Source organism: Acomys minous (assembly GCF_964271855.1).
Source record: "Acomys minous genome assembly, contig: scaffold_43, whole genome shotgun sequence".
NCBI lineage: Eukaryota > Metazoa > Chordata > Mammalia > Rodentia > Muridae > Acomys > Acomys minous.
Window position 1 is genome coordinate 647,696 of NW_028182166.1, and position 13,861 is coordinate 661,556.

Genomic DNA, 13,861 nt, shown 5'->3' on the forward strand with positions numbered 1-13,861 from the left:
TGACTAAAACTGAGCTTCCCTACGCACAGGGAAGCAAGAGAAATGCTGATTTCATCAAGCCCAGTTACATACTCAGAATCTGTACTACTGCGCAAATAGTCATGTCTCTGTAGGCAAAAAACTCATTTCTGACAAAGTTGCCCAAATGCACCTCATAAGTGTGCAACTTGTTCCCTGAGTTAGAAAACGTCGAGAAACGGTAGTTACTGCTAGCGCTGTGCTTCTACACATGTATTTGCTGAACGGTGAAAGCGCACAGTAATGCACTTTTCTCCCAGCAAATACACTGTTTCTAAAAAAATGGGAACACACTGAGGAGACACTTGTGGGAGCTACTGTGACTAAAACTGAGCTTCCCTACGCACAGGGAAGCAAGAGAAATGCTGATTTCATCAAGCCCAGTTACATACTCAGAATCTGTACTACTGCGCAAATAGGCATGTCTCTTTAGGCAAAAAACTCATTTCTGACAAAGTTGCCCAAATGCATCCCAGAAGTGTGCAACTTGTTCCCTGAGTTAGAAAACGTCGAGAAACGTTCGTTTCTGCTAACGCTGTGCTTCTACACATGTATTTGCTGAACGGTGAAAGCGCACAGTAATGCACTTTTCTCCCAGCAAATACACTGTTTCTAAGGAAATGGGAACACACTGAGGAGACACTTGTGGGAGCTACTGTGACTAAAACTGAGCTTCCCTACGCACAGGGAAGCAAGAGAAATGCTGATTTCATCAAGCCCAGTTACATACTCAGAATCTGTACTACTGCGCAAATAGGCATGTCTCTTTAGGCAAAAAACTCATTTCTGACAAAGTTGCCCAAATGCATCTCAGAAGTGTGCCACTTGTTCCCTGAGTTAGAAAACGTCGAGAAACGGTCGTTTCTGCTAGCGCTGTGCTTCTACACATGTATTTGCTGAACGGTGAAAGCGCACAGTAATGCACTTTTCTCCCACCAAATACACTGTTTCTAAGGAAATGGGAACACACTGAGGAGACACATGAGGGAGCTACTGTGACTAAAACTGAGCTTCCCTACGCACAGGGAAGCAAGAGAAATGCTGATTTCATCAAGCCCAGTTACATACTCAGAATCTGTACTACTGCGCAAATAGGCATGTCTCTGTAGGCAAAAAACTCATTTCTGATGAACGGTGAAAGCGCACAGTAATGCACTTTTCTCCCAGCAAATACACTGTTTCTAAGGAAATGGGAACACACTGAGGAGACACTTGTGGGAGCTACTGTGACTAAAACTGAGCTTCCCTACGCACAGGGAAGCAAGAGAAATGCTGATTTCATCAAGCCCAGTTACATACTCAGAATCTGTACTACTGCGCAAATAGGCATGTCTCTTTAGGCAAAAAACTCATTTCTGACAAAGTTGCCCAAATGCATCTCAGAAGTGTGCCACTTGTTCCCTGAGTTTGAAAACGTCGAGAAACGGTCGTTTCTGCTAGCGCTGTGCTACTACACATGTATTTGGTGAACGGTGAAAGCGCACAGTAATGCACTTTTCTCCCACCAAATACACTGTTTCTAAGGAAATGGGAACACACTGAGTAGACACATGAGGGAGCTACTGTGACTAAAACTGAGCTTCCCTACGCACAGGGAAGCAAGAGAAATGCTGATTTCATCAAGCCCAGTTACATACTCAGAATCTGTACTACTGCGCAAATAGGCATGTCTCTGTAGGCAAAAAACTCATTTCTGATGAACGGTGAAAGCGCACAGTAATGCACTTTTCTCCCAGCAAATACACTGTTTCTAAGGAAATGGGAACACACTGAGGAGACACTTGTGGGAGCTACTGTGACTAAAACTGAGCTTCCCTACGCACAGGGAAGCAAGAGAAATGCTGATTTCATCAAGCCCAGTTACATACTCAGAATCTGTACTACTGCGCAAATAGGCATGTCTCTTTAGGCAAAAAACTCATTTCTGACAAAGTTGCCCAAATGCATCTCAGAAGTGTGCCACTTGTTCCCTGAGTTTGAAAACGTCGAGAAACGTTCGTTTCTGCTAGCGCTGTGCTTCTACACATGTATTTGCTGAACGGTGAAAGCGCACAGTAATGCACTTTTCTCCCACCAAATACACTGTTTCTAAGGAAATGGGAACACACTGAGGAGACACTTGAGGGAGCTACTGTGACTAAAACTGAGCTTCGCTACGCACAGGGAAGCAAGAGAAATGCTGATTTCATCAAGCCCAGTTACATACTCAGAATCTGTACTACTGCGCAAATAGGCATGTCTCAGTAGGCAAAAAACTCATTTCTGACAAAGTTGCCCAAATGCATCCCAGAAGTGTGCAACTTGTTCCCTGAGTTAGAAAACGTCGAGAAACGTTCGTTTCTGCTAACGCTGTGCTTCTACACATGTATTTGCTGAACGGTGAAAGCGCACAGTAATGCACTTTTCTCCCACCAAATACACTGTTTCTAAGGAAATGGGAACACACTGAAAAGACACTTGTGGGAGCTACTGTGACTAAAACTGAGCTTCCCTACACACAAGGAAGCAAGAGAAATGCTGATTTCATCAAGCCCAGTTACATACTCAGAATCTGTACTACTGCGCAAATAGGCATGTCTCTTTAGGCAAAAAACTCATTTCTGACAAAGTTGCCCAAATGCACCTCAGAAGTGTGCAACTTGTTCCCTGAGTTAGAAAACGTCGAGAAACGGTCGTTTCTGCTAGCGCTGTGCTTCTACACATGTATTTGCAGAACGGTGAAAGCGCACCGTAATGCACTTTTCTCCCAGCAAATACACTGTTTCTAAGGAACTGGGAACACACTGAGGAGACACTTGTGGGAGCTATTGTGACTAAAACTGAGCTTCCCTACGCACAGGGAAGCAAGAGAAATGCTGATTTCATCAAGCCCAGTTACATACTCAGAATCTGTACTACTGCGCAAATAGTCATGTCTCTGTAGGCAAAAAACTCATTTCTGACAAAGTTGCCCAAATGCATCCCAGAAGTGTGCAACTTGTTCCCTGAGTTAGAAAACGTCGAGAAACGTTCGTTTCTGCTAACGCTGTGCTTCTACACATGTATTTGCTGAGCGGTGAAAGCGCACAGTAATGCACTTTTCTCCCAGCAAATACACTGTTTCTAAGGAAATGGGAACACACTGAGGAGACACTTGTGGGAGCTACTGTGACTAAAACTGAGCTTCCCTACGCACAGGGAAGCAAGAGAAATGCTGATTTCATCAAGCCCAGTTACATACTCAGAATCTGTACTACTGCGCAAATAGTCAGGTCTCTGTAGGCAAAAAACTCATTTCTGACAAAGTTGCTCAAATGCATCTCAGAAGTGTGCAACTTGTTCCCTGAGTTAGAAAACGTCGAGAAACGGTCGTTTCAGCTAGCGCTGTGCTTCTACACATGTATTTGCTGAACGGTGAAAGCGCACAGTAACGCACTTTTCTCCCAGCAAATACACTGTTTCTAAGGAACAGGGAACACACTGAGGAGACACTTGTGGGAGCTACTGTGACTAAAACTGAGCTTCCCTACGCACAGGGAAGCAAGAGAAATGCTGATTTCATCAAGCCCAGTTACATACTCAGAATCTGTACTACTGCGCAAATAGGCATGTCTCTTTAGGCAAAAAACTCATTTCTGACAAAGTTGCCCAAATGCACCTCAGAAGTGTGCAACTTGTTCCCTGAGTTAGAAAACGTCGAGAAACGGTCGTTACTGCTAACGCTGTGCTTCTACACATGTATTTGCTGAACGGTGAAAGCGCACAGTAACGCACTTTTCTCCCAGCAAATACACTGTTTCTAAGGAAATGGGAACACACTGAGGAGACACTTGTGGGAGCTACTGTGACTAAAACTGAGCTTCCCTACGCACAGGGAAGCAAGAGAAATGCTGATTTCATCAAGCCCAGTTACATACTCAGAATCTGTACTACTGCGCAAATAGGCATGTCTCTTTACGCAAAAAACTCATTTCTGACAAAGTTGCCCAAATGCATCTCAGAAGTGTGCCACTTGTTCCCTGAGTTAGAAAACGTCGAGAAACGTTCGTTTCTGCTAGCGCTGTGCTTCTACACATGTATTTGCTGAACGGTGAAAGCGCACAGTAACGCACTTTTCTCCCAGCAAATACACTGTTTCTAAGGAAATGGGAACACACTGAGGAGACACTTGTGGGAGCTACTGTGACTAAAACTGAGCTTCCCTACGCACAGGGAAGCAAGAGAAATGCTGATTTCATCAAGCACAGTTACATACTCAGAATCTGTACTACTGCGCAAATAGGCATGTCTCTTTAGGCAAAAAACTCATTTCTGACAAAGTTGCCCAAATGCACATCAGAAGTGTGCAACTTGTTCCCTGAGTTAGAAAACGTCGAGAAACGGTCGTTACTGCTAGCGCTGTGCTTCTACACATGTATTTGCTGAACGGTGAAAGCGCACAGTAAAGCACTTTTCTCCCAGCAAATACACTGTTTCTAAGGAAATGGGAACACACTGAGGAGACACTTGAGGGAGCTACTGTGACTAAAACTGAGCTTCCCTACGCACAGGGAAGCAAGAGAAATGCTGATTTCATCAAGCCCAGTTACATACTCAGAATCTGTACTACTGCGCAAATAGGCATGTCTCTGTAGGCAAAAAACTCATTTCTGACAAAGTTGCCCAAATGCATCCCAGAAGTGTGCAACTTGTTCCCTGAGTTAGAAAACGTCGAGAAACGTTCGTTTCTGCTAACGCTGTGCTTCTACACATGTATTTGCTGAACGGTGAAAGCGCACAGTAACGCACTTTTCTCCCAGCAAATACACTGTTTCTAAGGAAAAGGGAACACACTGAGGAGACACTTGTGGGAGCTACTGTGACTAAAACTGAGCTTCCCTACGCACAGGGAAGCAAGAGAAATGCTGATTTCATCAAGCCCAGTTACATACTCAGAATCTGTACTACTGCGCAAATAGGCATGTCTCTGTAGGCAAAAAACTCATTTCTGACAAAGTTGCCCAAATGCATCCCAGAAGTGTGCAACTTGTTCCCTGAGTTAGAAAACGTCGAGAAACTGTCTTTTCTGCTAGCGCTGTGCTTCTACACATGTATTTGCTGAACGGTGAAAGCGCACAGTAACGCACTTTTCTCCCAGCAAATACACTGTTTCTAAGGAAAAGGGAACACACTGAGGAGACACTTGTGGGAGCTACTGTGACTACAACTGAGCTTCCCTACGCACAGGGAAGCAAGAGAAATGCTGATTTCATCAAGCCCAGTTACATACTCAGAATCTGTACTACTGCGCAAATAGGCATGTCTCTGTAGGCAAAAAACTCATTTCTGACAAAGTTGCCCAAATGCATCTCAGAAGTGTGCCACTTGTTCCCTGAGTTAGAAAACGTCGAGAAACGTTCGTTTCTGCTAGCGCTGTGCTTCTACACATGTATTTGCTGAACGGTGAAAGCGCACAGTGACGCACTTTTCTCCCAGCAAATACACTGTTTCTAAGGAAATGGGAACACACTGAGGAGACACTTGTGGGAGCTACTGTGACTAAAACTGAGCTTCCCTACGCACAGGGAAGCAAGAGAAATGCTGATTTCATCAAGCCCAGTTACATACTCAGAATCTGTACTACTGCGCAAATAGGCATGTCTCTTTAGGCAAAAAACTCATTTCTGACAAAGTTGCCCAAATGCACCTCATAAGTGTGCAACTTGTTCCCTGAGTTAGAAAACGTCGAGAAACGGTAGTTACTGCTAGCGCTGTGCTTCTACACATGTATTTGCTGAACGGTGAAAGCGCACAGTAATGCACTTTTCTCCCAGCAAATACACTGTTTCTAAGGAAATGGGAACACACTGAGGAGACACTTGTGGGAGCTACTGTGACTAAAACTGAGCTTCCCTACGCACAGGGAAGCAAGAGAAATGCTGATTTCATCAAGCCCAGTTACATACTCAGAATCTGTACTACTGCGCAAATAGGCATGTCTCTTTAGGCAAAAAACTCATTTCTGACAAAGTTGCCCAAATGCACCTCATAAGTGTGCAACTTGTTCCCTGAGTTAGAAAACGTCGAGAAACGGTAGTTACTGCTAGCGCTGTGCTTCTACACATGTATTTGCTGAACGGTGAAAGCGCACAGTAATGCACTTTTCTCCCAGCAAATACACTGTTTCTAAGGAAATGGGAACACACTGAGGAGACACTTGTGGGAGCTACTGTGACTAAAACTGAGCTTCCCTACGCACAGGGAAGCAAGAGAAATGCTGATTTCATCAAGCCCAGTTACATACTCAGAATCTGTACTACTGCGCAAATAGGCATGTCTCTTTAGGCAAAAAACTCATTTCTGACAAAGTTGCCCAAATGCATCCCAGAAGTGTGCAACTTGTTCCCTGAGTTAGAAAACGTCGAGAAACGTTCGTTTCTGCTAACGCTGTGCTTCTACACATGTATTTGCTGAACGGTGAAAGCGCACAGTAATGCACTTTTCTCCCAGCAAATACACTGTTTCTAAGGAAATGGGAACATACTGAGGAGACACTTGTGGGAGCTACTGTGACTAAAACTGAGCTTCCCTACGCACAGGGAAGCAAGAGAAATGCTGATTTCATCAAGCCCAGTTACATACTCAGAATCTGTACTACTGCGCAAATAGGCATGTCTCTTTAGGCAAAAAACTCATTTCTGACAAAGTTGCCCAAATGCATCTCAGAAGTGTGCCACTTGTTCCCTGAGTTAGAAAACGTCGAGAAACGGTCGTTTCTGCTAGCGCTGTGCTTCTACACATGTATTTGCTGAACGGTGAAAGCGCACAGTAATGCACTTTTCTCCCACCAAATACACTGTTTCTAAGGAAATGGGAACACACTGAGGAGACACATGAGGGAGCTACTGTGACTAAAACTGAGCTTCCCTACGCACAGGGAAGCAAGAGAAATGCTGATTTCATCAAGCCCAGTTACATACTCAGAATCTGTACTACTGCGCAAATAGGCATGTCTCTGTAGGCAAAAAACTCATTTCTGATGAACGGTGAAAGCGCACAGTAATGCACTTTTCTCCCAGCAAATACACTGTTTCTAAGGAAATGGGAACACACTGAGGAGACACTTGTGGGAGCTACTGTGACTAAAACTGAGCTTCCCTACGCACAGGGAAGCAAGAGAAATGCTGATTTCATCAAGCCCAGTTACATACTCAGAATCTGTACTACTGCGCAAATAGGCATGTCTCTTTAGGCAAAAAACTCATTTCTGACAAAGTTGCCCAAATGCATCTCAGAAGTGTGCCACTTGTTCCCTGAGTTTGAAAACGTCGAGAAACGGTCGTTTCTGCTAGCGCTGTGCTACTACACATGTATTTGCTGAACGGTGAAAGCGCACAGTAATGCACTTTTCTCCCACCAAATACACTGTTTCTAAGGAAATGGGAACACACTGAGGAGACACATGAGGGAGCTACTGTGACTAAAACTGAGCTTCCCTACGCACAGGGAAGCAAGAGAAATGCTGATTTCATCAAGCCCAGTTACATACTCAGAATCTGTACTACTGCGCAAATAGGCATGTCTCTGTAGGCAAAAAACTCATTTCTGATGAACGGTGAAAGCGCACAGTAATGCACTTTTCTCCCAGCAAATACACTGTTTCTAAGGAAATGGGAACACACTGAGGAGACACTTGTGGGAGCTACTGTGACTAAAACTGAGCTTCCCTACGCACAGGGAAGCAAGAGAAATGCTGATTTCTTCAAGCCCAGTTACATACTCAGAATCTGTACTACTGCGCAAATAGGCATGTCTCTGTAGGCAAAAAACTCATTTCTGACAAAGTTGCCCAAATGCACCTCAGAAGTGTGCAACTTGTTCCCTGAGTTAGAAAACGTCGAGAAACGGTCGTTTCTGCTAGCGCTGTGCTTCTACACATGTATTTGCAGAACGGTGAAAGCGCACCGTAATGCACTTTTCTCCCAGCAAATACACTGTTTCTAAGGAACTGGGAACACACTGAGGAGACACTTGTGGGAGCTATTGTGACTAAAACTGAGCTTCCCTACGCACAGGGAAGCAAGAGAAATGCTGATTTCATCAAGCCCAGTTACATACTCAGAATCTGTACTACTGCGCAAATAGTCATGTCTCTGTAGGCAAAAAACTCATTTCTGACAAAGTTGCCCAAATGCATCCCAGAAGTGTGCAACTTGTTCCCTGAGTTAGAAAACGTCGAGAAACGTTCGTTTCTGCTAACGCTGTGCTTCTACACATGTATTTGCTGAACGGTGAAAGCGCACAGTAATGCACTTTTCTCCCAGCAAATACACTGTTTCTAAGGAAATGGGAACACACTGAGGAGACACTTGTGGGAGCTACTGTGACTAAAACTGAGCTTCCCTACGCACAGGGAAGCAAGAGAAATGCTGATTTCATCAAGCCCAGTTACATACTCAGAATCTGTACTACTGCGCAAATAGGCATGTCTCTTTAGGCAAAAAACTCATTTCTGACAAAGTTGCCCAAATGCATCTCAGAAGTGTGCCACTTGTTCCCTGAGTTAGAAAACGTCGAGAAACGTTCGTTTCTGCTAGCGCTGTGCTTCTACACATGTATTTGCTGAACGGTGAAAGCGCACAGTAACGCACTTTTCTCCCAGCAAATACACTGTTTCTAAGGAAATGGGAACACACTGAGGAGACACTTGTGGGAGCTACTGTGACTAAAACTGAGCTTCCCTACGCACAGGGAAGCAAGAGAAATGCTGATTTCATCAAGCCCAGTTACATACTCAGAATCTGTACTACTGCGCAAATAGGCATGTCTCTTTAGGCAAAAAACTCATGTCTGACAAAGTTGCCCAAATGCACCTCAGAAGTGTGCAACTTGTTCCCTGAGTTAGAAAACGTCGAGAAACGGTCGTTACTGCTAGCGCTGTGCTTCTACACATGTATTTGCTGAACGGTGAAAGCGCACAGTAATGCACTTTTCTCCCAGCAAATACACTGTTTCTAAGGAAATGGGAACACACTGAGGAGACACTTGTGGGAGCTACTGTGACTAAAACTGAGCTTCCCTACGCACAGGGAAGCAAGAGAAATGCTGATTTCATCAAGCCCAGTTACATACTCAGAATCTGTACTACTGCGCAAATAGTCATGTCTCTGTAGGCAAAAAACTCATTTCTGACAAAGTTGCCCAAATGCATCCCAGAAGTGTGCAACTTGTTCCCTGAGTTAGAAAACGTCGAGAAACGGTCGTTTCTGCTAGCGCTGTGCTTCTACACATGTATTTGCTGAACGGTGAAAGCGCACAGTAACGCACTTTTCTCCCAGCAAATACACTGTTTCTAAGGAAATGGGAACACACTGAGGAGACACTTGTGGGAGCTACTGTGACTAAAACTGAGCTTCCCTACGCACAGGGAAGCAATAGAAATGCTGATTTCATCAAGCCCAGTTACATACTCAGAATCTGTACTACTGCGCAAATAGGCATGTCTCTTTAGGCAAAAAAACTCATTTCTGACAAAGTTGCCCAAATGCACCTCAGAAGTGTGCAACTTGTTCCCTGAGTTAGAAAACGTCGAGAAACGGTCGTTACTGCTAGCGCTGTGCTTCTACACATGTATTTGCTGAACGGTGAAAGCCCACAGTAACGCACTTTTCTCCCAGCAAATACACTGTTTCTAAGGAAATGGGAACACACTGAGGAGACACTTGTGGGAGCTACTGTGACTAAAACTGAGCTTCCCTACGCACAGGGAAGCAAGAGAAATGCTGATTTCATCAAGCCCAGTTACATACTCAGAATCTGTACTACTGCGCAAATAGGCATGTCTCTGTAGGCAAAAAACTCATTTCTGACAAAGTTGCCCAAATGCATCCCAGAAGTGTGCAACTTGTTCCCTGAGTTAGAAAACGTCGAGAAACGTTCGTTTCTGCTAACGCTGTGCTTCTACACATGTATTTGCTGAACGGTGAAAGCGCACAGTAATGCACTTTTCTCCCAGCAAATACACTGTTTCTAAGGAAATGGGAACACACTGAGGAGACACTTGTGGGAGCTACTGTGACTAAAACTGAGCTTCTCTACGCACAGGGAAGCAAGAGAAATGCTGATTTCATCAAGCCCAGTTACATACTCAGAATCTGTACTACTGCGCAAATAGGCATGTCTCTGTAGGCAAAAAACTCATTTCTGACAAAGTTGCCCAAATGCATCCCAGAAGTGTGCAACTTGTTCCCTGAGTTAGAAAACGTCCAGAAACGTTCGTTTCTGCTAACGCTGTGCTTCTACACATGTATTTGCTGAACGGTGAAAGCGCACAGTAATGCACTTTTCTCCTAGCAAATACACTGTTTCTAAGGAAATGGGAACACACTGAGGAGACACTTGTGGGAGCTACTGTGACTAAAACTGAGCTTCCCTACGCACAGGGAAGCAAGAGAAATGCTGATTTCATCAAGCCCAGTTACATACTCAGAATCTGTACTACTGCGCAAATAGGCATGTCTCTTTAGGCAAAAAACTCATTTCTGACAAAGTTGCCCAAATGCATCTCAGAAGTGTGCCACTTGTTCCCTGAGTTAGAAAACGTCGAGAAACGTTCGTTTCCGCTAGCGCTGTGCTTCTACACATGTATTTGCTGAACCGTGAAAGCACACAGTAACGCACTTTTCTCCCAGCAAATACACTGTTTCTAAGGAAAAGGGAACACACTGAGGAGACACTTGTGGGAGCTACTGTGACTAAAACTGAGCTTCCCTACGCACAGGGAAGCAAGAGAAATGCTGATTTCATCAAGCCCAGTTACATACTCAGAATCTGTACTACTGCGCAAATAGGCATGTCTCTTTAGGCAAAAAACTCATTTCTGACAAAGTTGCCCAAATGCATCTCAGAAGTGTGCCACTTGTTCCCTGAGTTAGAAAACGTCGAGAAACGTTCGTTTCTGCTAGCGCTGTGCTTCTACACATGTATTTGCTGAACGGTGAAAGCGCACAGTAACGCACTTTTCTCCCAGCAAATACACTGTTTCTAAGGAAATGGGAACACACTGAGGAGACACTTGTGGGAGCTACTGTGACTAAAACTGAGCTTCCCTACGCACAGGGAAGCAAGAGAAATGCTGATTTCATCAAGCCCAGTTACATACTCAGAATCTGTACTACTGCGCAAATAGGCATGTCTCTTTAGGCAAAAAACTCATTTCTGACAAAGTTGCCCAAATGCACCTCAGAAGTGTGCAACTTGTTTCCTGAGTTAGAAAACGTCGAGAAACGGTCGTTTCTGCTAGCGCTGTGCTTCTACACATGTATTTGCTGAACGGTGAAAGCGCACAGTAATGCACTTTTCTCCCAGCAAATACACTGTTTCTAAGGAAATGGGAACACACTGAGGAGACACTTGTGGGAGCTACTGTGACTAAAACTGAGCTTCCCTACGCACAGGGAAGCAAGAGAAATGCTGATTTCATCAAGCCCAGTTACATACTCAGAATCTGTACTACTGCGCAAATAGTCATGTCTCTGTAGGCAAAAAACTCATTTCTGACAAAGTTGCCCAAATGCATCCCAGAAGTGTGCAACTTGTTCCCTGAGTTAGAAAACGTCGAGAAACGGTCGTTTCTGCTAGCGCTGTGCTTCTACACATGTATTTGCTGAACGGTGAAAGCGCACAGTAACGCACTTTTCTCCCAGCAAATACACTGTTTCTAAGGAAATGGGAACACACTGAGGAGACACTTGTGGGAGCTACTGTGACTAAAACTGAGCTTCCCTACGCACAGGGAAGCAATAGAAATGCTGATTTCATCAAGCCCAGTTACATACTCAGAATCTGTACTACTGCGCAAATAGGCATGTCTCTTTAGGCAAAAAAACTCATTTCTGACAAAGTTGCCCAAATGCACCTCAGAAGTGTGCAACTTGTTCCCTGAGTTAGAAAACGTCGAGAAACGGTCGTTACTGCTAGCGCTGTGCTTCTACACATGTATTTGCTGAACGGTGAAAGCCCACAGTAACGCACTTTTCTCCCAGCAAATACACTGTTTCTAAGGAAATGGGAACACACTGAGGAGACACTTGTGGGAGCTACTGTGACTAAAACTGAGCTTCCCTACGCACAGGGAAGCAAGAGAAATGCTGATTTCTTCAAGCCCAGTTACATACTCAGAATCTGTACTACTGCGCAAATAGGCATGTCTCTGTAGGCAAAAAACTCATTTCTGACAAAGTTGCCCAAATGCACCTCAGAAGTGTGCAACTTGTTCCCTGAGTTAGAAAACGTCGAGAAACGGTCGTTTCTGCTAGCGCTGTGCTTCTACACATGTATTTGCAGAACGGTGAAAGCGCACCGTAATGCACTTTTCTCCCAGCAAATACACTGTTTCTAAGGAACTGGGAACACACTGAGGAGACACTTGTGGGAGCTATTGTGACTAAAACTGAGCTTCCCTACGCACAGGGAAGCAAGAGAAATGCTGATTTCATCAAGCCCAGTTACATACTCAGAATCTGTACTACTGCGCAAATAGTCATGTCTCTGTAGGCAAAAAACTCATTTCTGACAAAGTTGCCCAAATGCATCCCAGAAGTGTGCAACTTGTTCCCTGAGTTAGAAAACGTCGAGAAACGTTCGTTTCTGCTAACGCTGTGCTTCTACACATGTATTTGCTGAACGGTGAAAGCGCACAGTAATGCACTTTTCTCCCAGCAAATACACTGTTTCTAAGGAAATGGGAACACACTGAGGAGACACTTGTGGGAGCTACTGTGACTAAAACTGAGCTTCCCTACGCACAGGGAAGCAAGAGAAATGCTGATTTCATCAAGCCCAGTTACATACTCAGAATCTGTACTACTGCGCAAATAGGCATGTCTCTTTAGGCAAAAAACTCATTTCTGACAAAGTTGCCCAAATGCATCTCAGAAGTGTGCCACTTGTTCCCTGAGTTAGAAAACGTCGAGAAACGTTCGTTTCTGCTAGCGCTGTGCTTCTACACATGTATTTGCTGAACGGTGAAAGCGCACAGTAACGCACTTTTCTCCCAGCAAATACACTGTTTCTAAGGAAATGGGAACACACTGAGGAGACACTTGTGGGAGCTACTGTGACTAAAACTGAGCTTCCCTACGCACAGGGAAGCAAGAGAAATGCTGATTTCATCAAGCCCAGTTACATACTCAGAATCTGTACTACTGCGCAAATAGGCATGTCTCTTTAGGCAAAAAACTCATTTCTGACAAAGTTGCCCAAATGCACCTCAGAAGTGTGCAACTTGTTCCCTGAGTTAGAAAACGTCGAGAAACGGTCGTTACTGCTAGCGCTGTGCTTCTACACATGTATTTGCTGAACGGTGAAAGCGCACAGTAATGCACTTTTCTCCCAGCAAATACACTGTTTCTAAGGAAATGGGAACACACTGAGGAGACACTTGTGGGAGCTACTGTGACTAAAACTGAGCTTCCCTACGCACAGGGAAGCAAGAGAAATGCTGATTTCATCAAGCCCAGTTACATACTCAGAATCTGTACTACTGCGCAAATAGTCATGTCTCTGTAGGCAAAAAACTCATTTCTGACAAAGTTGCCCAAATGCATCCCAGAAGTGTGCAACTTGTTCCCTGAGTTAGAAAACGTCGAGAAACGGTCGTTTCTGCTAGCGCTGTGCTTCTACACATGTATTTGCTGAACGGTGAAAGCGCACAGTAACGCACTTTTCTCCCAGCAAATACACTGTTTCTAAGGAAATGGGAACACACTGAGGAGACACTTGTGGGAGCTACTGTGACTAAAACTGAGCTTCCCTACGCACAGGGAAGCAATAGAAATGCTGATTTCATCAAGCCCAGTTACATACTCAGAATCTGTACTACTGC